The sequence below is a fragment of the Polypterus senegalus genome, chromosome 17 (genome assembly GCF_016835505.1).
Source record: "Polypterus senegalus isolate Bchr_013 chromosome 17, ASM1683550v1, whole genome shotgun sequence".
NCBI classification, from domain to species: Eukaryota; Metazoa; Chordata; class Cladistia; order Polypteriformes; family Polypteridae; genus Polypterus; species Polypterus senegalus.
This window is the reverse complement of record NC_053170.1, coordinates 6,973,172-6,995,703: the sequence shown is the minus strand read 5'-3', so window position 1 is coordinate 6,995,703 and position 22,532 is coordinate 6,973,172. Positions and strand designations below refer to the sequence as shown.

The following is a 22,532-nucleotide window of genomic DNA, read 5'->3' as shown; positions in this document are numbered from 1 at the left end:
TTTAATTTCTTAACATGGATTAATTGATCAATTAGTGAAACTAATTATTGATTTATGTATTGTCATTGGAAGTGAGTAAGTGTGCAAAATTTCAAGTCACTTGGACAATAGGAAGTGGATTAAATATTGATTAAGAGATTTGTAGCAGACAACAAACAGGTGAAGTTAAAACAAGAACAGTAATAAAAAGAGCTCCTTTAGCCCAAATTGCTGATCAATTTAAGGCTGGCCATGAGGGAAAGGTGTCTGAAACAGCTGTTCTGGTGCCATGAGGGGGACCAACACAATATTAGACAGGTGGTGGTAATGTTGTGGCTGATGGGTGTAGTTTGAGTGCTCGCACTTCTTGAGATTGTAAGGTTTGCTGGAATTGTATTTATAAATGTGTGCAAGTGTTTAAAGCCAGTATTCTGTGAATAATGCTATACAAATATAAACTGAAATGAATCTGGAGACTAGGGGGTACTTTCAGAGGAATTGTACAGTTGTGCTTGAAAGTTTGTGAACCCTTTAGAATTTTCTATATTTCTGCATAAATATGACCTAAAACATCATCAGATTGTCACTCAAGTCCTAAAAGTAGATAAAGAGAAACCAGTTAAGCAAATGAGACAAATATATTATACTTGGTCATTTATTTATTAAGGAAAATGATCGAATATTACATATTTGTGAGTGGCAAAAGTATGTGAACCTTTGCTTTCAGTATCTGGTGTGACCCCCCTTACTAAACGTTTCTGGTAACTTCTGCTCATTCCTGCACACTGGCTTGGAGGAGTTTGAGTCCATTCCTCCGTACAGAACAGCTTCAACTCTGAGATGTTGGTGGGTTTCCTCACATGAACTGCTCACTTCAGGTCCTTCCACAACATTTTGATTGGATTAAGGTCAGGACTTTGACTTGGCCATTCCAAAACATTCACTTTATTCTTCTTAACCATTCTTTGGTAGAATGACTTGTGTGCTTAGGGTCGTTGTCTTGCTGCATGACCCACCTTCTCTTGAGATTCAGTTCATGGACAGATGTCCTGACATTTTCCTTTAGAATTCTCTGATATAATTCAGAATTCATTGTTCCATCAATGAAGGCAAGCCGTCCTGGCCCAGATGCAGCAAAACAGGCCCAAACCATGATACTACCACCACCATGTTTCACAGATGGGATAAGGTTCTTATGCTGGAATGCAGTGTTTTCCTTTCTCCAAACATAACGCTTTTCATTTAAACCAATAAGTTCTATTTTGGTCTCATCCGTCCACAAAACATTCTTCCAATAGCCTTCTGGTTTGTCCACGTGATCTTTAGCAAACTGCAGACGAGCAGCAATGTGTTTTTGGAGAGCAGTGGCTTTCTCCTTGCAACCCTGCCATGCACACCATTGTTGTTCAGTGTTCTCCTGATGGTGGACTCATGAACATGAACATTAGCCAACGTGAGAGAGGCCTTTAGTTGCTTAGAAGTGACCCTGGGGTCCTTTGTGACCTTGCTGACTATTACACGTGTGCCTTGCTCTTGGAGTGATCTTTGTTGGTCGACCACTCCTGGGGAGGGTAACAATGGTCTTGAATTTCCTCCATTTGTACACAATCTGTCTGACTGTGGATTGGTGGAGTCCAAACTCTTTAGAGATGGTTTTGTAACCTTTTCCAACCTGATGAGCATCAACACTCTTTTTGTGAGGTCCTCAGAAATCTCCTTTGTTCGTGCCATGATACACTTCCACAGACATGTGTTGTGAAGAGCAGACTTTGATAGATCCTGTTCTTTAAATAACACAGGGTGCCCACTCACACCTGACTGGCATCCCATTGACTTGAATTTCACCTTCAAACTAACTGATCATCTGTGAGGTTCACATACTTTTGCCACTCACAAATATGTAATATTCGATCATTTTCCTAATAAATAAATGACCAAGTATATATATTTTTGTCTCATTTGTTTAACTGGTTTCTCTTTATCTACTTTTAGGACTGAGTGAAAATCTGATGATGTTTTAGGTCATATTTATGCAGAAATATAGAAAATTCTAAAGGGTTCACAAACTTTCAAGCACAACTGTACTATATTATATAATAAAAGGTAATTTTACGTGAAGCTCCATAAGCTGGCGTTACCATAGACACTGCGTGACACTTGAATAAAATAAAGTCTGATTGTTTGTATTGTATTTAAAAAGGAAACTTTGATGGTAATTTGATAGAAAGGGCTATTGTCTGCTATTATTATCATATGCTGTTATCTAGGGGGTGTGCAGTGCTAATGTTGCTGCCTCAGAGTAAGGAGACCAGGGAGAATATCCCAGGAGCTTGCATGTTCTCCCCTGCGTGGGTGTCCTCCAGGTGGTCCGGTCTCCTTGAACAGTCCAGAGACATACAGATTAGGTGAATTAGTGATCCTTGGCACCTAGTGTGTGTTTGTGTGTGTGTGCCCTGTGATGAACTGAAACCGTTTCCAGTGTTTGTTCCCTGCTTGTGCCCTGTGCTATCTGAGATATACTCCAGCAGACCCCTGTGACCCTGGACTAAGCGGGTTAGAAACTGACTGACTGACTTCTAGTATCTAGTAAAAAGCATGTTATACACATATACCAATTTCTGAACAGCAGGGTGGCATTGAAGACTAGAGATGGTGGCACTGACCAGAAAGCAGGAGACAGAGCTGGAGGTAGCAGAGTTAAAGAAGCTAAGATTTGCAGAAGGTGACTGACTTCTAGCATCTAGTAAAAAGTAGGCATGTATTCTCATTTAAAAAGCACATCTGACCCTGTGAGACTAAGTAAAAAGTGATTTAATTTATTGCTTATGCCAAAAAATATTTATATAAATTATATTTATATTATATTACAGTATACTTGAGTGGTATTAAGAGTTGTTTGGATGTCACGTTTTATAATATGTAAAGAGCCTTGCTAATGGTGTGAAAGGTAAAATATGTAAATAAGGGTTATTCTCTCTAGCATTTACATAGCATTCCACAGGATGGTGCTACCATTCAAGGTACGACACCTGAGTAAAGCGAGTCACAGGTTTGCTCCCAGGCTCTTGGTGCTAAGCCGGCTACGCCGCCACTGCAATGGTGTGCCCCGGCACTCTTGTTACTTTCTCCCTCAGTAGTCTCTGCAGAACAGCAGAATGATTAACAGACAAATGTCACCAACAGTCCAACAAAGACTTCTCAAGTGATTGAGTGGACCAGTCACAATATTGTATCCGGTCCCATCTTTCCACCTATATACTGATGGCCTTGATGGCAGATTATTGTTACAAGACGTCTGCTTGTACTTTTAATGGATCGGCGTATGAAGGTAATTTCAATTTAATGGCCATTGAACGATCATAAAGAGAGAGAGAGAGAGAGAGAGAGTCACGTGTTTAGAATTTGCCAAATATGGAGTCTGACCCAAACTTTACATGATAATACATTGTGAACCTGGATAATTATTCATTTTATAAACCTGTTGGATAACCCATTTCCTTAAGAATACAGGCAGAATAATTACTGTAAGTACCAATTGGATTTTATACAAATAAAGATGCCCGGGATACATAGTAGAGCACTCAGTATGGCACCAACTGCACCTGTGGAGTTCAGCCATCTACACTTATTAGGGGTCAGCCGGCAGGGATTCTATTTTCTATTATATAGTGCATTTCAGATCTATCTATCTATCTATCTATCTATCTATCTATCTATCTATCTATCTATCTATCTATCTATCTATCTATCTATCTATCTATCTATCTATCTATCTATCTATCTATCTATATCTATCTATCTATCTGTCTATCTGTCTATCTATCTATCTATCTATCTATCTATCTATCTATCTATCTATCTATCTATCTATCTATCTATCTATCTATTGTATAGTGCCTTTCAGATCTATCTATCTATCTATCTATCTATCTATCTATTTGTTGTATAGTGCCTTTCTGTCTGTCTGTCTGTCTGTCTGTCTATCTATCTATCATATGATACCTTTCAGATCTATCTATCTATCTATCTATCTATCTATCTATCTATCTATCTATCTATCTATCTATCTATCTCCAGTATAGCGCCTTTCACATTATTTTAACGGTTTTCAATGAAAACCCGCTTCACATCTGGTACTTGCAGAACTCGACATAGCAGCCAAAATCAAAACAGGTAATAATTAACTGATCATGAATAAATCATATTTAAAGAAATGCCGGTGAGATATTGTAAACGCACACATAAAACTGCGTTTAATTATTCAAGGAAACCCAAAAGGTGTATTGCAGGGTGCTAATATTTCATTGAATTTTAACAAGGACATTTTGCCAGGAAACAATTTCGATCGTTAAATTAAATTTGGTACATATTTTGCATATACACACAATATGTACACATGCATAACTGCCTCTTGGAACGTTCAAGTGCATAGCTGAAATATTATACTATCTATGAAAAGCACTTTACTAATGGCGCCGCTTAGTAATAATGGCAGTCAATATAATATAACCATCTCAAAACTGCATGCTATATACTAATTCAGGGTCGTTGGGGGTTACAGCCAATCACGGCAGTGTCGATTGCAAAGTGGGAAGAATAAAAACCCTGGGCCGGGCGCCAGTCTGTGACTTGAGGCCACTGTGCTTAGGCTAGTCAAAATAAATTTGCTCAGTTCTATGTAATTATGTCGTTTTTACTTTTTGAAATGTATAGCAGTGGTCTGCTCTGTTTAATAATATTAAAAACGCTAGTTCTGGTGATATTAATTGATTAAAAATAAAAGTGTGAGCAAAACCAATAACGGACTGTCGGGCTTGCCGTTGTTTATATAGGATTTGTATCTTCCGTAATCGTTTTATACTTTTTGTGATGTATAGCAAATTAATGTTTTTGAATTACAAATCCAATAATGCTAACTGCTTAGAGAAAATACATAAACAAGAATGAACCCTATACGTCATAAAATATGTAGGCACAGAATATAAATTGTCTACGTTAGATGTTTATTTAGTACTAATGTTTAAAACATTGTACTGCAAACATACTGTATTTTACTTGTGAGTTTTTTAGTGGACTTGTGGTTATCCTACTGTAAGACGCTCTATAGTTTAATCAGCTGACTGATTTAAAAATAAAAAGGATAATCGTGAGAAGCATTGGACGGATGGGATACGTTTCCCCTAAACTGTATGAGTCGTTGACAGATAAATAAATAAATAAATAAATAAATAAATAAATAAATGCTTAATTGTTTTAAGCATCCCGAGCGCCTATAACTGAATTATTCCTCCCCGCACACAAGCTGCGTACACGCAAGTCCGACCCCGTGCAAAAAGGTAGGCTCTGATGCCATCATCATTTCACAATTTGTTTCTGTTTTGCGCCATATTGCGCAAAACGTCACTGCTGGGCCAGACAAGAGAAGCGGAATTAAGTGATCGTGTTTTACCAGAATGCATTTTTGAAAGAAAGCGAGCAAGCGAGAGAGAGAGAGAGAGAGAGAGAGAGAGAGAGAGGAAGGAAGGACGCTTGGGATTTTGGCTGCAAAGGGTTAACGATCGGTCTGGTGCCATATGCTGCTTGTGATGCAGAGAGAGAGAGGCAGAGCGAGTGAGCGTTGGTGAATCAAAGAGCAGCAGAAACACAGAGAGAGTTTGGACACAATGGACCCTCCATCAGGCGGACTTTAAAACACGACGAGCGGCTGCTGTCCAGCGGGGATCAGGTATTTATTTGCGGAGCTGCGCGTCATATAGGTCATCGCACCAGTTGGGTGTTTTGTGCTGATTATAATGTAAAGATTTCCGTTGTAAACGAGAAAATTTACTGTTATTATGGAAATTATAAGATGCAGGAAGCAACGTAGCAGAGAGGAGCAGGGCTAAGCAGGCTCTGTGGGGCTCTCCGCGGTCCTAGCGCCGAATCTAATTGTGTCGGTACAGAGGAATAAACAAAGCGCCCGTGCGAGCGCACATCTGCCCCCGTTAAACGCACAGCTGCGTGGCTTTTCCAGGGCTCGGTTGCGTTTTTATGTCGTTAGCTGTGGTGCAACTTCAGCGACAAACCCTGGCTCAGGCAGATATGACAAGAAGCAGCATTGTGTAGGAGGCACTTTTTGCATTCACGGAGCCAACTATAGTGATTGTTAGTGCGCTGGCAAAGCCGCTCACATCATTATTTAAAAAAAAAGAGCAACACTTGTAGTGGTGAAGATGGGGGTAATGAGGGGGGTTTGAGCGGAAGAACGTGCTCATGGGCTTATTATTTTTTTTTTAGATTTAAAAATTAGTGACATCAGTAATATACAAAACCCTCAATAACAGTTGTCGAGTGCGACACTGCAAATCGTGAAGCTACGAACACACATCAATAACACTTCATTGTGATGTGTGACCAAACTCAAGTGATTCCACACTTTTCCTTCGGTGCTCTGATATAAAATCAGGTTTAACTCCTTCAACGGCAATGTGTTGTTTTTTTTAAAATTTCTTGGGGGTCGCTATGCGTTGACCTTCTCTGGTCACCTGATTATTGGCTTTTGTAATCCATGCGCAGTGCATGTACAGTACGCACATTGTAAGGGGTCCTCGGCGTTTTTGTTTTTCCCTATAGACAACTAACTTGTGTATACTGTGCCATGCATTGCTTGAATTGGCTAGTAAGAAGCAATAATAAATGCAGCATCCATGATACTTTGATCATATGGATGGATGGATGCATGGATGGATGGATAGATGTGAAAGGCACTACATAATAGATCGATAGATAGATAGATCTGAAAGACATTATAGATAGATAGATAGACATACTCCAGCAGCAGATATGTATTTTGATTATTCGGTTGTATAGGTAAAAGCTAGGCGTGTGTCCATGGGAATCGGAAACAAAAAAAAAAAAGAATGAAAGGGAATTCCACTTCTGGGATAAAAAAGAATGAAAAGGAGTTCTGCTTCTGGGCTGTCCATCCATTTTGTGAATCTCTTCCCCCACAATACTTTGATTGTTCACTGTAAATAATGTCAGTAAATTTAACGGTAAAAATACTGTAAATGGTGAAAGTAAAAGACCTTTTCTGAAAAAAAGTAAAGTTGCCCTATGTTCTGCTGAAAATTACCCGTATATCTTAAACAATACATTTCAATATTTTTTACAGCCAAGGTTTGTATAATCGATATTTTTTCCACCCTTAAAATATGCTAAATACTGTTTACTTACACAGAAAAAATCTGTTAATTTTACAGTGTAACACTTTAATTGCGAAGGAAAACAACTGTAAAATGTAAAACGGTAAAGCGTAACACCGAACTTATGATATTTGCATAAGGACACGCCCCCTTTTACCATATTGTTCCTGGCGAACCACACACCTTTGAATAGTAGTGAAAAAAACTTAAACTATGTTAACAAACTTATTTTTCCCTTCATGCTGAAGGTTTTTTTAAAGTTATGGAAGCTGATTTATGGTTGGCTGTATTCGATAAGCTGGCACACCTATAGGACACCACACACCACAAAAGCAAACTTTACTTCCCCACCAGACAATGCGCCCTCACTTCCTCAAACATTGAATTGTTTTGAATGTCTAAAATTAAAAGGTGCATGTTTGCTATCGATTATTACTTTACTGATATAAATTGTTTACTGGGGTTTCACCCTGACAATACTTTCTAATGGTTTAAGTGTATGAATTTCTGCTTATGGTTAAACATTCCCTTGTGTTGGAATGTGTTGTAAAGAAAAAGCACGTATTTACTAGAAAGTTATACCGTAGACCTAAAAATATTGTCACCTTATTTATTATGGAAAAAGTTTGGCAACCCAGCTGCCAGTTTTTTTTCATACATATAACATTTATATATACCTAAATATACTGTCAATTTTTTTTTTTTTTTTACGGTAGGATTCTGGCAACCCAGCTGCCATTACTTTACCATAAATTTAACATTATTTTTTTTACTGTGTGGTTATATCACAGTACATATGTAGTCGGGTGAAGTGAAGATGCCGGGGGAAAAAGCCAAATGCTTGAGGTGCCAACCAGGGCAAAACCCCATTTAATTGCAGCAAAAATTAACCAAAAAACGATATCCCTTCTTAATCACTATCCTCGTCCTCTCTGGAACATTAAATGAGCGTTTCTGGCTTAGTTCAGTACAGAAATAAGGGCAACATCGAAATGAGGCGCCACCTTCCTGGCAGCATCCTATTTTTATACATCGTGCAGACAGGAAGGGGCGGAGGTTCTGTGCCTTTGAAGGCGTGGTTTCTGGAGGCTGAGAGGGATAAAAAAGAGACAAGATTGTCAGCAACAGCACCCCCTCCTGTCCCGTGATGGTCGAAACGTGGAAGGTGACCCTGTGGTGCCCGTCCCTGACAACATAAAAGCTAAGCATGTATAAATGGGAATCTGTAAAAATAATCGGGGCGCTCGAGAGACTGAGCGAGGAGTCTGAGTGTCTGGGCTTGCGAGGGTCCTGATAAAAACCAACAGCCAGGCCTTTAATGACCTCTTGGGCACGGCCATCAGCAGTGTGTCTGTCTGCGGACAGTGTCGACCTCATTGAGAGGTTTATGTTCCTCGGCAGTGACATTCATGACTCAAGTCAGTGGACGAATTGGGAGAGCATGGAGGGGTCACTAGAAAGGGGTGTGTGACATTCCTGATATCTGCAAAAGGACGAAGGTCCAAGTCTTTAGAGTCCTGGTGCTTCCTGTCTTGCTATATGGTTGCGAGATATGGACGCTATCCAGTGACCTGAGATGAAGACTGGACTCCTTCGTGTGTGTCTCTCTGGTTTGACTTTGTGTTGCTCACGGAGTCCCGAAGCATTGTGAGGGACCGTCAAGTACGGCACTACGGCCATGTGGCGTGTTTCCCAGAAGGTGATCCAGCTTGTAAGATCCTCACTGTTGGGCACCCGAGTGGCTGGACCTTGCCTGCAGCAGATAGAGGGTCATTTCTGGAGGGTGGGACTGGGCCGCGTGTCTGCCTGGGGGGTTGCCAACCAGGATCCCGAGTTGTTTCGTCTTGTGGTGGGTGCGGCAACACACTGTACCAGTGCAGGCTCCCCAACTTGACTCGACTTGACTTATAAAAATAAAAAAAAAGAATGAGAGGGAGGATTATGTCTGGGATAAAAAGAATAAAAAGGGAGTTCTACGTCTAGAATTTCTGTCCATTTGGTGATCCCCTCGTTTTTCAGTATAGGTTCACAAAGTATGGGTTTAGTTTTACTTTATTCTTATTCAAATGTGTGCACCGCTGAATAAAATTGCATTTTTTCCAGACTCCATGTACAAACACAAACATAATGACAAGTGCACGTTATACAACAATGGCTAAAGTGTCCACACGCATGAACATATAGGCTGTCTGCTTAGAGACCCCCACAGCACTCTACTGATAAGGACTCAAATTAAACCTGAACGCGCTGAACATATTATTGCTGCTTAAGTGTGTGAATGTAGGTGTATGTATGAGTGCTCCCTGTTACAGACAGACATTTTGTCCACACTTGGAACCTGCCCTGCCTCTTAGCCTGCCAGCTTTAGTGTGGGCATATTGTCTCTCTATTATATAAAAAAAATCCTGGCATGAGACGTGACTTTTTCAGAGAGAGACACTTTCACATCCCGCGAGACGAGACTTTGTGCCAAGAGATTTTACCAGGCCCAGGGCCGGAAATAAAAGACAAAGAGTAGATGACAAAGTAGAACGTCGTAAAGAGGTTCAAAAACGTTGGCGCGATACACATGCGGAGGAGGTTAGAGATAATGAAAGTAAGAAAATTCAAAAGTCTCAAAAAAATGATAGTAAAGATGGCATTAAACGGAAATTATTACTCGGTGAAATAGCGGAACAGCGAAAAGAAATCGAATATATTGTTCAGATTTAAACTTTAAGTCGGTGACTTGTAGATCGTCTAATTCGTGTTCAGAGTAGTGTGAAGAGGCGTATCAACGAGAATTAAAAGATTTGTTGTTTGGTGAAATTGAAATCCACATACGCGACCGGCAGAGACACAAAGTGGTTGGCGCATAGAGCAGGACTGGGGGTTAGCGAGCAGGGAGCAAAGCATCCTAGTTTAAAAAAAAAAAAAAGTTATATGCCTGCGGTGGGCTGGCACCCTGCCCGGGGTTTGTTTCCTGCTTTGCACCCTGTGTTGGCTGGGATTGGCTCCAGCAGACCCCCATGACCCTGTAGTTAGGATATAGCGGGTTGGATAAAGGATGGATGGATGGAAAGCTATATGCATTTAGAGTTGCACAATCTGTTAGGCGATATAGATGGCCGCCTATAGGGTGTTTCTTATGAACTATAAGTGGCCGCCCTATGAACTGAGGGGCATGTTTGGTAACTCAAGGGGCGGGCACTCCAGACACCAGAGGGCGGAGCCTAAGGCTCCATGTGGGCTTTGGCCTGACGCTGCATACAATGAATGAAAGAAGAGAATACCAAACCCACGTGTGCATGTGGTATGTCAGAACATACGAAGGCTGACAAACGAGAGGAGACCATTCAGTCCATCAGACTCATTTGTTTCGGTAATAGCTAAGCGGTTCCCAATATCTCATCCCGATCCTTGTTAAAAGTTCTCAAGGTCTCTGCTTCAATTCCATGTCTCGGTAGTTTGTTACAGAGTCCCACAACTCTTTACATAAAGCAGTGCTTCCTGTCTTCAGCTTCAGATGAACTTCTCCTTAATCTCCAACAATGTCCCAGAGTACTGTATGTGACTCGACCTTAAGCTTGATAGAATTCTGCTGTGTTTTATCTGCCCATTAACAAGCCCCTTTAACTCAGCTCAGAATTGCAGAGTCTGGAGGCTACACTGGCAGCATCAGACACAAGGTAGGAGCCCACCCTAGATGGGGGCACCAGCGTAAATTCTGTATACATGTCCAGTGTGTTACTAGGATAGGCTGCAGGCACCATGACCCTGAATTGGTCATGAAAATGCTAGATTGTGTTATAAACTGGTATAATGGAAATGCATTCTAACAATAATAGCATGGTGGCACAGTGGTAGCACTGCTGCTTCGCAGTAAGGAGACCCGGGTTCGCTTCCTGGGTCCTCCCTGCATGGAGTTTGCATGTTCTCCCCGTGTCTGCCTGGGTTTCCTCCCACAGTCCAGAGACATGTAGGTTAGGTGAAATGGCGATTCTAAATTGTCCCTAGTGTGTGCTTGGTGTGTGTGTGTGCCCTGCGTTGGGCTGGTGCCCTGCCTGGGTTTGTTCCATCCTTGTGCCCTGTGTTGGCTGGAATTGGCTCCAGCAGACCCCCGTGACCCTGTAGTTAGGATATAGCAGGCTGAAAAATGACTGACTGACTGACAATAATAACAACAGTTTATATTTTGTGTAGCCCAAAATCACACAAGGAAGGGCTTTAAAAGGCTGTGCCCCCTCGTGGCCTTGACTCTGTAAAAAGATAAGAAAAGAGTCCTAAAAAAAACCTTGTAGGGAAAAAAAAGGAAGAAATCTTGGGAAAGGCAGAGAGAGAAAGAACCCTTTCCAGGTAAGTTGAGCATGCAGTGGGTTTTAAAAAATGGTGTGAAAACAACACACAGAGCAGAACACAAGTAATCCACTTCACAGAGCTAGGTGGCCAATCTATTATGGCCACTTCAGAAATACAATACAATAGTAGAAAGTACAATGTCAGAATAGATTATACCACTCACTAAAAACAGAACTAAATATAATTATTACTAAAGTGACATAATGCAAACTTATTACAGTAGTTGAATATTATGAAGGTGGCATAGTGATGTATTGCCACACCAGCAGCCATACCTCCTGCATTTTAGAACAGGTAATCAACCTGAAGCTGAACATGTTTGAGCCCAGCCAGTGTTTGGAAGAGAGACCAACCAGAAACTGCTTGGGTTGCTGCTGGAAGAGGTACTGGTGAGGCCACCTATGGTCTGTGCGTGGATCCCAATGCCCCAGGATGGCAGTGAGGGGGACACTGCGCTGTAACAATTGGCTCTGAGGTCCTGACCCTCTGTGGTCATAAAAGATCCCTGGGTATCCTTAGAAAGAAATAGGGATGTAGCCTGATGTCATTGCTAAACTACCCATCATGACATTGTGCACTGTGGCCCTTTAATCATCCCCTCTCTCTGACTGGCTAACTATCTCTGGCACCCCCTCACCACTTAACATCTAGTGTTTGGTGAGCATACCGGTGCAAAAAAAAAATGGCTGTTGTTGCATTATTCTGAAGGGCACTACACATTGGTGGTGATTGAAATGGCTCCCTTATATATGCATTATATACGGTATCTATCTATCTATCTATCTATCTATCTATCTATCTATCTATCTATCTATCTATCTATCTATCTATCTATCTATCTATCTATCTATCTATAGTGCCTTCTATCTATCTATCTATCTATCTATCTATCTATCTATCTATCTATCTATCTATCTATCTGTCTGTCTGTCTGTCTGTCTGTCTGTCTGTCAAACTGCTGACACTATGTGACCATGAGCGAGTCACTTCACCAGCCTATGCTCCATTGGGAAGCCAAAAGACATGCAGTGGACTGTATCTCAAATATTGTAAGTTGCTCAGGATAAAGTAAATTAATAATAAGCAAATTAGAGCTGTGGTCCATGGTTAGCACTGCTGCATTACTGACTTAGTAGCACTAAATTGAATTAGAGGCTTTGAGAGTGTGTGTATATACAGTACACATCAGACAAACATTCTGTCTGGTTTTACATATCAACTTGTGTAATCAGAAACTACGTGACAGTTTACAGGATGTGGTACTAGAAAAACATTTATAAAATTAACAACAATGGGCCAATGGGCCCTGCACCTCAGCAGACATTACATACAAAAGACACTGTAACGACAACTAGTTTAAAATTTAAAAAAAACCTATCTATCTATCTATCTATCTATCTATCTATCTATCTATCTATCTATCTATCTATCTATCTATCTATCTATCTATCTATCTATCTATCTATCTATCTATCTATCTATCTATCTATCCATCCATCCAAAGTGTTACCTTAGCGATAGTGTAGGAGTCGATCTGCATTTGAAAGAACTGGCAGCTGTGCCTGTGAAAATATGAACTGCAACATATGCGTTTGTAATATATGGTGGGTCACAGTCCATCAACAGGATTGCAGTTAAGAGAGCTGAAAACGAAGAGCCACAGGAGATGCAGATTTCAGTATTCAAAACACCTGAGTCAGCAACATCTGTAAAGCATGGACTGCACAGCAACCTCCTTCTTTTTATAGTGATCAGTTTATTTATTGATTTCAGAATATAAGGGGACAATAACAATTTTTTGAAAAGATATTTCCATAAAGAAATGAAAAAGTGATCACCCTCCATTGACACACCCCAGAGCTATAGAGAGAAGGTTGAGTAACGTTTGAATTTGTAACACATGCGGGTTGCTGACAGGTCCCGGCGGCCCACAGGTCCTTCAGAATAAACAAAACTACCAGAATTCTACTAAACTAGTCGTTCCCTGTGGCTCCGCCCATGTAGCAGTGAAACAGGACAAACTTTAAAAATCAATAAGCAAAAAGGTATCGCTAACTAAGCGGAGGCACGTTACGCTCCAAAACACAGAGGCAGACTGACTCCCCATTCCTGACGTCACGCATCCCCCTCCCCTCAGCCCACAACCTCTGTCTCGGATTAGGGTGAATATATCGATCCTGCAAGCGAACTTTGATTCTTACCGCAATGATGAGAGAAGTCGCAAAATCAACCGGAATTTTCAAGCAAGTTCTAGAAAAAAGCCCGATCAAAATCCGTAAAGTAGTTTTCCCGTTCGCCAGCTAAGCGGATATAAGATGTGCCCCCTGAGGCTGGCGCATAAGTAAGGAGGGCACCACCCCCCTCCCCTAGGCCAACTGCGTCTCTCTCTCAGATTTGTACAAATGAATCGGTACCGCAAGCAAACTGTGAAATTTAGCACGATGAGAGAAAATCATCCAGAATGTTCAAGGAAATTATAGAAAAAATCCCGATCTAAATCTGTTAAGTGGTTCTCTCGTGAAAAGTGGACAGATAGACACACAGACAGATGTTGGATTTTATATAGATATAGAGAGATCATCTCAAGGGTTTGCTGTCAACTGCGACTTGATCAAGGAGATGGTGTGCAGACATAGCATTGATCCTTGTGGCCAATGGCTCTAATAGAACAAGACTGTAAAATGAAGACTTCCAGACAGAGTAAGAGACAGGAGCAGGATTCCTACATTGGGAAGCTAATACACCCTTTGGCTGCTATTGTGGCTGGTAAAATAATGCAACGGTGATGAACAGAAAAAGAAAGGGTGGAAAAATCTAACAGAAGTGAAGTAACAGGAGAGCAAGGTGAAGAAATAGAGAGAGCACAGAAACAACCGAGGCCCAAAGAATGGAAACAGCACGACATTCCCTCAACGTGTGGAGAAAGATGTCCTGTGCATTAAGGGAGCAATGGTGGCAGAGCGGATCTGGGGCGCTAAACCCATCAGGAAACACTTTCTAAGGTAGTGATGAACTCTGTTTCTTGATGATTAGAACGTCTAGAGCAGGGGTTCTCAAACGGTCCTGGGGGCCCACTGTGGGTTCAGGTTTTTGCTTCAACCAGACTCAAAATCAGTGACGACTGAAAACGCTGATCCCAATTAATTAGCTGGTATTTTTTTTCTCTCTTCTCTTATTCTACATTAAGAAAGCACAACGGCATGATTTTTACACACCCACTCGGCATGTAGAATAAAAGAAAAATAATACCAGCAAATTAAATGAGATCAGAGCTATCAGGTGTCGTCACTGATTAGGAATCTGGTTGGAACAAAAACCTGCAGTCACAGGGGGGCCACAGGATCGAGGTTGGGAAACACTGACTTAGCCTAACACCTATAAGTACTGCTAAAAATTACAATATTTAGATTAGATTAGATAAGTTTATTAATTCCAAGGGGAAATTCATATGCATAAAGCAGCAGAAATATAAAAATAAGGATATAGACTCACAGGACAAATAATACAGCTAATCAACAGATAAATAAATAAATATTGTTCAGATATTTCAAAATGGTATTTTAAAATAAACTTGACGAGTGACCTGGGATGAAGCAATGAAATGCCTGATAGCAGTGGGCAGAAAAGACCCCCAGAGGTTTTGCTCCAACCAGATTCCTAATCAGTGACAACACCCGACAACACTGATCTAATTAATTAGCTGGTTTTTTTTCTTCTCTTCTCTTATTCTACATTAAGAAAGTACCACAGCATGATTTTTACATTAATAAGACATTTAGGAATATTTCCATTTTTGCTATAGATTTAAACGCTTAACTCTCTTTTGTTGATTTCATTCTATTTTGCTCTTTCTCTGTGCAGTTTGCTCCCTTTATTGTATCTTCTTAATAACAATTAAAAATGAGACACCCAGGCAAATGACACTGAATCGTGAAAGGCTGCAACTACTTTAGCGTCAGGCCCACTAATTAGAAAACAATGGATTAATTAAACAATTACAACACTTGGAAAAGTAGAATGAAAATCAAGATGAAAATATTGTTCAAAAGAAAAAAAATACATTATTCCCATATAACTGCTTAGTACAATTTAATCTTTTTTTTTTTTTACAAACTTAGTTTTCTAATTTCTGTATTGTTCCCAAAACACAGAATCTGGGCAATACCAGTTCACTTAATTAGCCCAGGATTCCAATTAAAAACAGAAGCTGGTTGGAACAACCTTGAATAACGGAAGAGTCTTAATTTTAATTGCTGTGTGTATGACTTGAGGTATTCTAGGCTCACTATACACTTCAGTTGTCATTTTGAGTAATTCTGACCCTTCTCTGTAGTAATATGTATTAAAAATGGGTGGGCTGAGGAGAAATACTGAATTTACCACTGGTGTATTTGAATTGTGATTTGGTGTGTAGCTGAAGCCCTCCCTTCATCCAGGAATTATGGAATAAAAATTCTTAACTCTTATGACAATCTGAAAATTCAATGATTAACAATGTGCTTTTGCCGGATTATATTAAAATCATGTTTTAGGGAGGGGGGTGGTGGAGCTCAGGATGAAGGAACAGCTGTCTAATGTTGGCTAAAGCTGCTAGATTCTTAAATTGTGTTTTTGTGTGATGTTTGTTGCCCAATTGTCATCTAAGTTTGGAGCTATGTAACTCTTTCTCAACCAAAAACCCGCAGCCACAGGGGGGTCCCCAGGACCGACCTTGAGAACCCCTGGTCTAGAGCAGGGGTCCTCAGTCACGGTCCTGGAGGGCCGCAGTGGCTTCAGGTTTTTGTTCCAACCCAGTTGCTTAATAAGAAGCACTTACTGCTCAAGTAACACTTCTACTTCACTTTAGTTGTCTCGCTCGTTAAAATTTTAACCCTTAGTGCTTATTTTAGCCTTAAACAGCTGTAGTCTTGGTTTTTAATTGTTCCTAATTAGCAATAACATGCAAATGACAAGAGACACCAGCATTTCTCCATTTAGCTTGTTACCATTTACACCTCTGTGTGTATTTATCGTGCACTGTTGGGTTTAATTAAATACTTGGAAGGAAACTGAAGAGAAAAAAGTGAAAGACTGAGAATTACTCCTCCGTTTTAGCCTTCAAATCATTTGGATGATATCCTTAGAAAGGGGAAGAAAATCTAGGATATGAGAATTACCCGAGATAGCAGAGTTAAAGCACTAACAAGCCATGAAATCAAATTATTGGCAAGAATTGCTTTCTAATTAAGCAACCGGGTTAGAACAAAAACCTGCAGCCACTGCGGCCCTCCAGGACTGCGATTGAGGACCCCTGGTCTAGAGGAACGTTTCAGATGTTTGAAAATTGCGCTCCAGCACCCGCCTTCGGACTGCACCTCTAAACGAGTAACTAAAGGAAGTTAAAATGACTGCCGTATTGGAAATGCAAACATGCCATGCCGGAACAGCTTCAGCATTTTAACACTCTGTCCGTCCGTAGACCGCAATGCTTATCTCAACTCTTGCTTGTTGTTGTTATGCCATGTAGTAATGCAATAGTTAAAATGACAGGAAGGTGCCGTAGCAGACAGAGGCGCCTCTTAAATGTGTGAAGCTGCGGTGGTCTCCATGTGTGTGATCTTCTCTCTCATTACAAGAAACAAATTAATCTTTAAGCTCCGGTTGCGTTAATGGGCTCCTGAATGAATAAGCACAGGTTTAGCTTTTCATTTCCTTTCAGTGTCAAGTCTTCTTGCTTTGAACCCTGACGGCTTATTTTAGTGCACGGACTGAAGGAATTAGCGGACGGCTGTTTTAAGAAAGAAGCGGATTTTGCCGCAATTCACTACGAGTTTTCCGTATGAGTCGTCAGTCCCCTGGATGTGTATTCTCATTCGAGAATCACGTCTGGCCCCACGAGACCACAGACTTGGAGACTGTGACCCATGACCTTTGTCTCCAATAGGTTGGATTGTTGTGATTCTCTATACTAGGGGTCTCCAACACGTCGCTCGCGAGCTACCGGTAGCACGAGACCCCTTTCCAAGGGTTCATGAATCCTACATAAATTTCAAAACTTTATTAGTCAAATTAGGGGTGGGCGATCTTTCCAAAAAATCATATCACGATCCTTTTAACACAAAATCATGATCCACAATCAGAACTGCAATCTATTGTTTCAATGTGGCATACACTTAAGAGAATATCCGGACTCAGACTCATCAAGACCTAAGTAACACTTTATTTTAAATATCAAACAAAGTCAATTATTCTCTCATTCGCCAGTTAAGCAGAGTTAAGGGCCACATCCCGAAGCTGGCAAGTGAGTGAGAAAGGCCTCTCCACTCGGCCCTCTGCGTGTTTCTCAGATTTGCACAAATAAATCGGTACGGCAAGCGAAATATGATACATAGCAAAATGAGAGAAGTCGCAAAATCAACTGGCATGTTCAAGCAAATTCTAGAAAAAAACCCGATCTAAATCTGTTAAGTAGTTCTCTCATGAAAAGCAGACAGACAGACAGAAATTGGATTTGAATATTATATATTAGTAAACTTTACAAATAATGTGCAGTTAAAGTCTCAACAGCATTCTCAGCATTTCTGGAGCTTAGTAGAGACAGATAACTAGAAGAATCTTCACCAAGCAGCTCTGAAAATGTCTGCTTTGTTTGGGTCTCCATCAGTGGTTCCCAACCATTTTTTGGCCATGCCCCACCCAGGCCTCTCTAAAATCATGAAGCCCCCCACTGTAACATATACCTTATTCTTATTATTACCTATTCAAAAAGTGAACTCCTACTCATGTGGAAGAAGTCCATAATGTCATTAATTTGGTCTAAACAAGCTTCCACAGAACATGGAAACAAAAGAGGGAAAGGATAGTTGAAGTACTGACAAAGAAATCACTAAGAAAATGTTAAAAAAAATAATATAATATAAAGTAATATGAAAATACAGCAAATTCAGTTTTGAAAACATATAATAAGAGACGTGATATTCATAAATGGCTGGCACGGTGGTGCAGTGGGTAGCGCTGCTGCCTCACAGTAAGGAGACCCGGGTTCGCTTCCTGGGTCCTCCCTGTGTGGAGTTTGCATGTTCTCCCCGTGTCTGCGTGGGTTTCCTCCCAGAGTCCAAAGACATGCAGGTTAAGTGCATTGGTGGTCCTAAATTGTCTTGTGTGTGTGTGTGTGCGTGCCCTGCGGTGGGCTGGCACCCCGCCGGAGGTTTGTTTTCTGCCTTGCACCCTGGGATTGGCACCAGCAGACCCCCGTGACCCTGTAGTTAGGATATAGCGGGTTGGATAATGGATGGACATTCATAAATATAAAATAACTTTGACAGCTTTTTCTGCAATATTTTGATCATTTTATATTTTTTGTTATACTGCAAAATTTTATAATCATTGTTACAATTCATATTATTTTAATGGTAAACACGATTTCTAATTAGACAAACCCAAGCCAGTTGTAAAATCATAAATTAAAGGGTTCTTCACTATCCCTTCTATGTTTATATAAATATAGAAATGTCAGTCAGTCAGTTATTATCCAACATTCTATATCCTAACACAGGGTCACGGGGGTCTGCTGGAGCCAATCCCAGCCAACACAGGGCACAAGGCAGGAACAAACCCCAGGCAGGGTGCCAGCCCACCGCAGGGCACACACACACACACACACACACACCAAACGGGCAATTTAGGATCACCAATGCACCTAACCTGCATGTCTTTGGACTGTGGGAGGAAACCCACAAAGACACGGGGAGAACATGCAAATTCCACACAGGGAGGACCCAGGAAGCAAACCCTGGTCTCCTAACTGTGAGGCAGCAGCGCTACCCACTGCGCCACCATATATATAAATGTCTCTGCAAACAAATATTAACTGTGAATTTCTGTTTTTTATTTTATAAATTAATGTGCCAAAATTCTCGAATTGCCCCCCTAAAAAATCAGATTGCCCCCAGTGGGGTGTGCGCCCCACGTTGGAAATCACTGGTCTCCATACCTCTGTGAGTCTGACATGAATAAGTCAAAGTTCAGAACAAGACTGACAGACGAACATTGAAATGACTCCATAAGAGTGAACCTCAGTGGCTCCACTCCACCACACACCTCAGTGCCAGTCATCTGACTAACTGAACAACACATCACACATGCGACTGGATCTGTGAATAAAGTGACACAGGGACATGTAGGACAAAATGACAAATGAATACGTCATATCTGTGCAATTGGAATTGCATTGTTCTGTTTTGACAGCCATCGTGTTTTAATTCAATAGTGTGAGATACACTAGAAAAATGCATACAGACGTACAAAATGCACTTGCAGGTGACCTCAATATTTTTTGTGATGTTTTAATGCAAAATGTGAGTTGTGGACACCAACATCTCGTAAATGTTCAGGCAAAACAAGCTTATTCAGTCTGTTTGGGTTGAAATAAGTTATGAGAGTAAACGTCAGAAAACATGAGTAGCTCTCTGCTATTTCCATTTTGTAAAAGTAGCTCTCGGGGGAAAAAAAGGTTGGAGATCCCTGGTTTATACCTTGGAGTCAGTCAGGCCTCAATATCTCGTCATTGGCTGGTTCAAAATGTAGCGGCCAAGTTGTCAGCCAATCAGAAATTTTCCAACCCACTATATGCTAACACAGGGTCACAGAGGATCTGCTGGAGCCAATCCCAGTCAACACAGGGTGCAAGGCAGGGACAAACCCCAGGCAGTGCGCCAACCCACCGCAGGGCACACACACCCACCCACCCAATTTTGGATCGCCAATGCACCTAACCTGCATGTTTTTGGACTGTGGAAGGAAACGGGAGCACCCGGAGGAAACTCACGCAGACATGGGGAGAACATGCAAACTCCACGCAGGGAGGACCTAGGAAGTGAACCCGGGTCTCCTTACTGCGAGGCAGCAGCGCTATCACTGTGCCACCGTGCTGCCCAGCTGTCATTTAATGAAGGAAGGAATCAATTCAGATGACTGAATCCTTAAAAACAGGGCTAATAAAATGAAGAGAAAAGGAGTTAATTAGCACTGAAAACTGGTCGCTGATTAGGAAAAAGGTGAGAATGAAATCTTGCAGCCACAGTGGCCCTCAAGGCCTGGAGTTTGACACCCCTGCGCTATATCCTAACACAGGGTCACGGGGGTCTGCTAGAGCCAATCCCAGCCAACGCAGGGTGCAAGGCAGGAAACAAACCCTGGGCAGGGCACACACACACACACCAAGCACATACTAGGAACAATTTAGGATCGCCAATGCACCTAACCTGCATGTCTTTGGACTGTGGGAGGAAACCCACGCAGACACGGGGAGAACATGCAAACTCCACACAGGGGGGACCCAGGAAGTGAACCCACAGGTCTCCTAACTGTGAGGCAGCAGCACTACCCACTGCGCCACCGTGCCACCCAGCCAGGTTGTGCACAGATGAACATATGACGCCTATCTTGACCTCCCTTCATAACGTTTAAAGTGCTTCACTAAATAATCTGACTCTATCCCATATCTTGGATCTTCTCATCCAACATTCCTCCTCTAGGACACTAAGATCATCTTCCCAGTGTCTTTGACCAGCGCCACATTCTCATCTAATAAAAACAGGGTTTTCAGTGGCTGCTCGGAAACTCTGCAGTGAGTCAGTTCCCTTTATTTGTCAGAACTTCTTCCATGGTCCCGGCATTTCATTCCCATTTGAAGACTTTCGGAGACACGGAATAAATGTGTTTGTTTTGCTTTGGCTTGGGAATCGTTATTTTTTTTTTTTATGCCTTGGGGATTGAAGACCTATTTTTGTATTTGTTAGTTTAGTCTTATTTTAGGTTTACACTGCAGTTTTATTTCTGTTTGAATCTGTACGCCACTCTGGTGCAGCTGTTTGTTTCTTTTAAATGTGCTTTATAAATACATTGGGTATGATCTGATAAATTTGTGGGTTTGAGGGTGGCATGGTGGCACAGTAGTAGCACTGCTGCTGCCTCATAATAAGGAGTCCCGAGTCCCACTTGGTCCAGTCGAGGTCCTCTCACTGTCCAAAGACATGCAGGCTAGATGAATTGGTGACGCTGAATTGGTCCCAGTGTGGGGTGGGTGGGTGTCTGATTGGTCACCCTGTGATGGACTGGCACCCTGTCCATGGTTTGTTCCTGCCTTGGGTCTTGTTCAGAAAGCGGACTCCATCTCCTTCTTGTTGTTTGTTTTAGACTGGTTTACTCCTACTACAAACCCTGAACTTAAGGTTGATGGGGGTAAGGCCAGGTACACCAGGGTCCCTAATCTTAACAATTTAGAGTAGGTACTTAATCTTAAAATAGTGTAAGGGGGCCTAATCATAAAAACAAGTGGTGTCCGCTTTCTGAACAAGACCCCCTGCCTTTCTTCTTATGCTAGCTGAGACAGGCTCCAGCATCTGGATTAATATGTTGGAAAGTGACATGAAGTGAAAAAAAATTGTGCAACCACTTACTTTAAAAGAAAAATTACAACAATTTAAAACAGCCATTTTTTTTTTATCAGTGTGTTAATTGTTTTGACCAAGGAGTTAATTGCTGGCTTTTTGGAAAGGGGATTTTTTGTTATAACTCCAGTCCTGGAGGGCCGCAGTGGCTGGAGGTTTTCATTCCAACCATTTTCTTCATTAGTGACCAGTTTTTGCTGCTAATTAACTTCTTATGCTTTAGTTTTAATTCACTTGACTCAGACCCCTTAGTTCAAGGGTCCTCAATCACAGTCCTGGAGGACCGCGGTGGCTGCAGGTTTTTGTTGTAACCTGGTTAATTAATTAGAAAGCAGTTCTTGCCAATAATTTAATTTCATGGCTTGTTAGTACTTTAACTCTGCTACGTCAGGTAATTCTCATATCCTAGAGTCTCTTCCCCTAAGGATATCATCCAAATGATCTGAAGGCTAAAATGGAGGAGTAATTCTCAGTCCTTCAGTTTTTTCCCTTCACTTTCCTTCCAAGTATTTAACTAAACCCAATAGTGCATGATAAATACACACACAGGTGTAAATGGTAACAAGCTAAATGGAGAAATGCTGGTCTCTTTTGTCATGTG

The 22,532-nt window shown here is 41.3% G+C and overlaps 1 protein-coding gene across 1 annotated transcript in view; it reads left to right on the top strand.

Annotated features, from left to right (window-relative positions):
- Nucleotides 1-5,480: 5,480 nt before the first annotated feature.
- The window catches only part of ppp1r9ba (protein phosphatase 1, regulatory subunit 9Ba), a 132,744-nt gene continuing 115,692 nt past the window's right edge, over nucleotides 5,481-22,532 (top strand). Inside the window, exon 1 of the mRNA XM_039740281.1 lies at nucleotides 5,481-5,704. The gene's annotated coding sequence lies outside the window, so the exon portion shown is untranslated. The remainder of the gene's footprint in view (nucleotides 5,705-22,532) is intronic.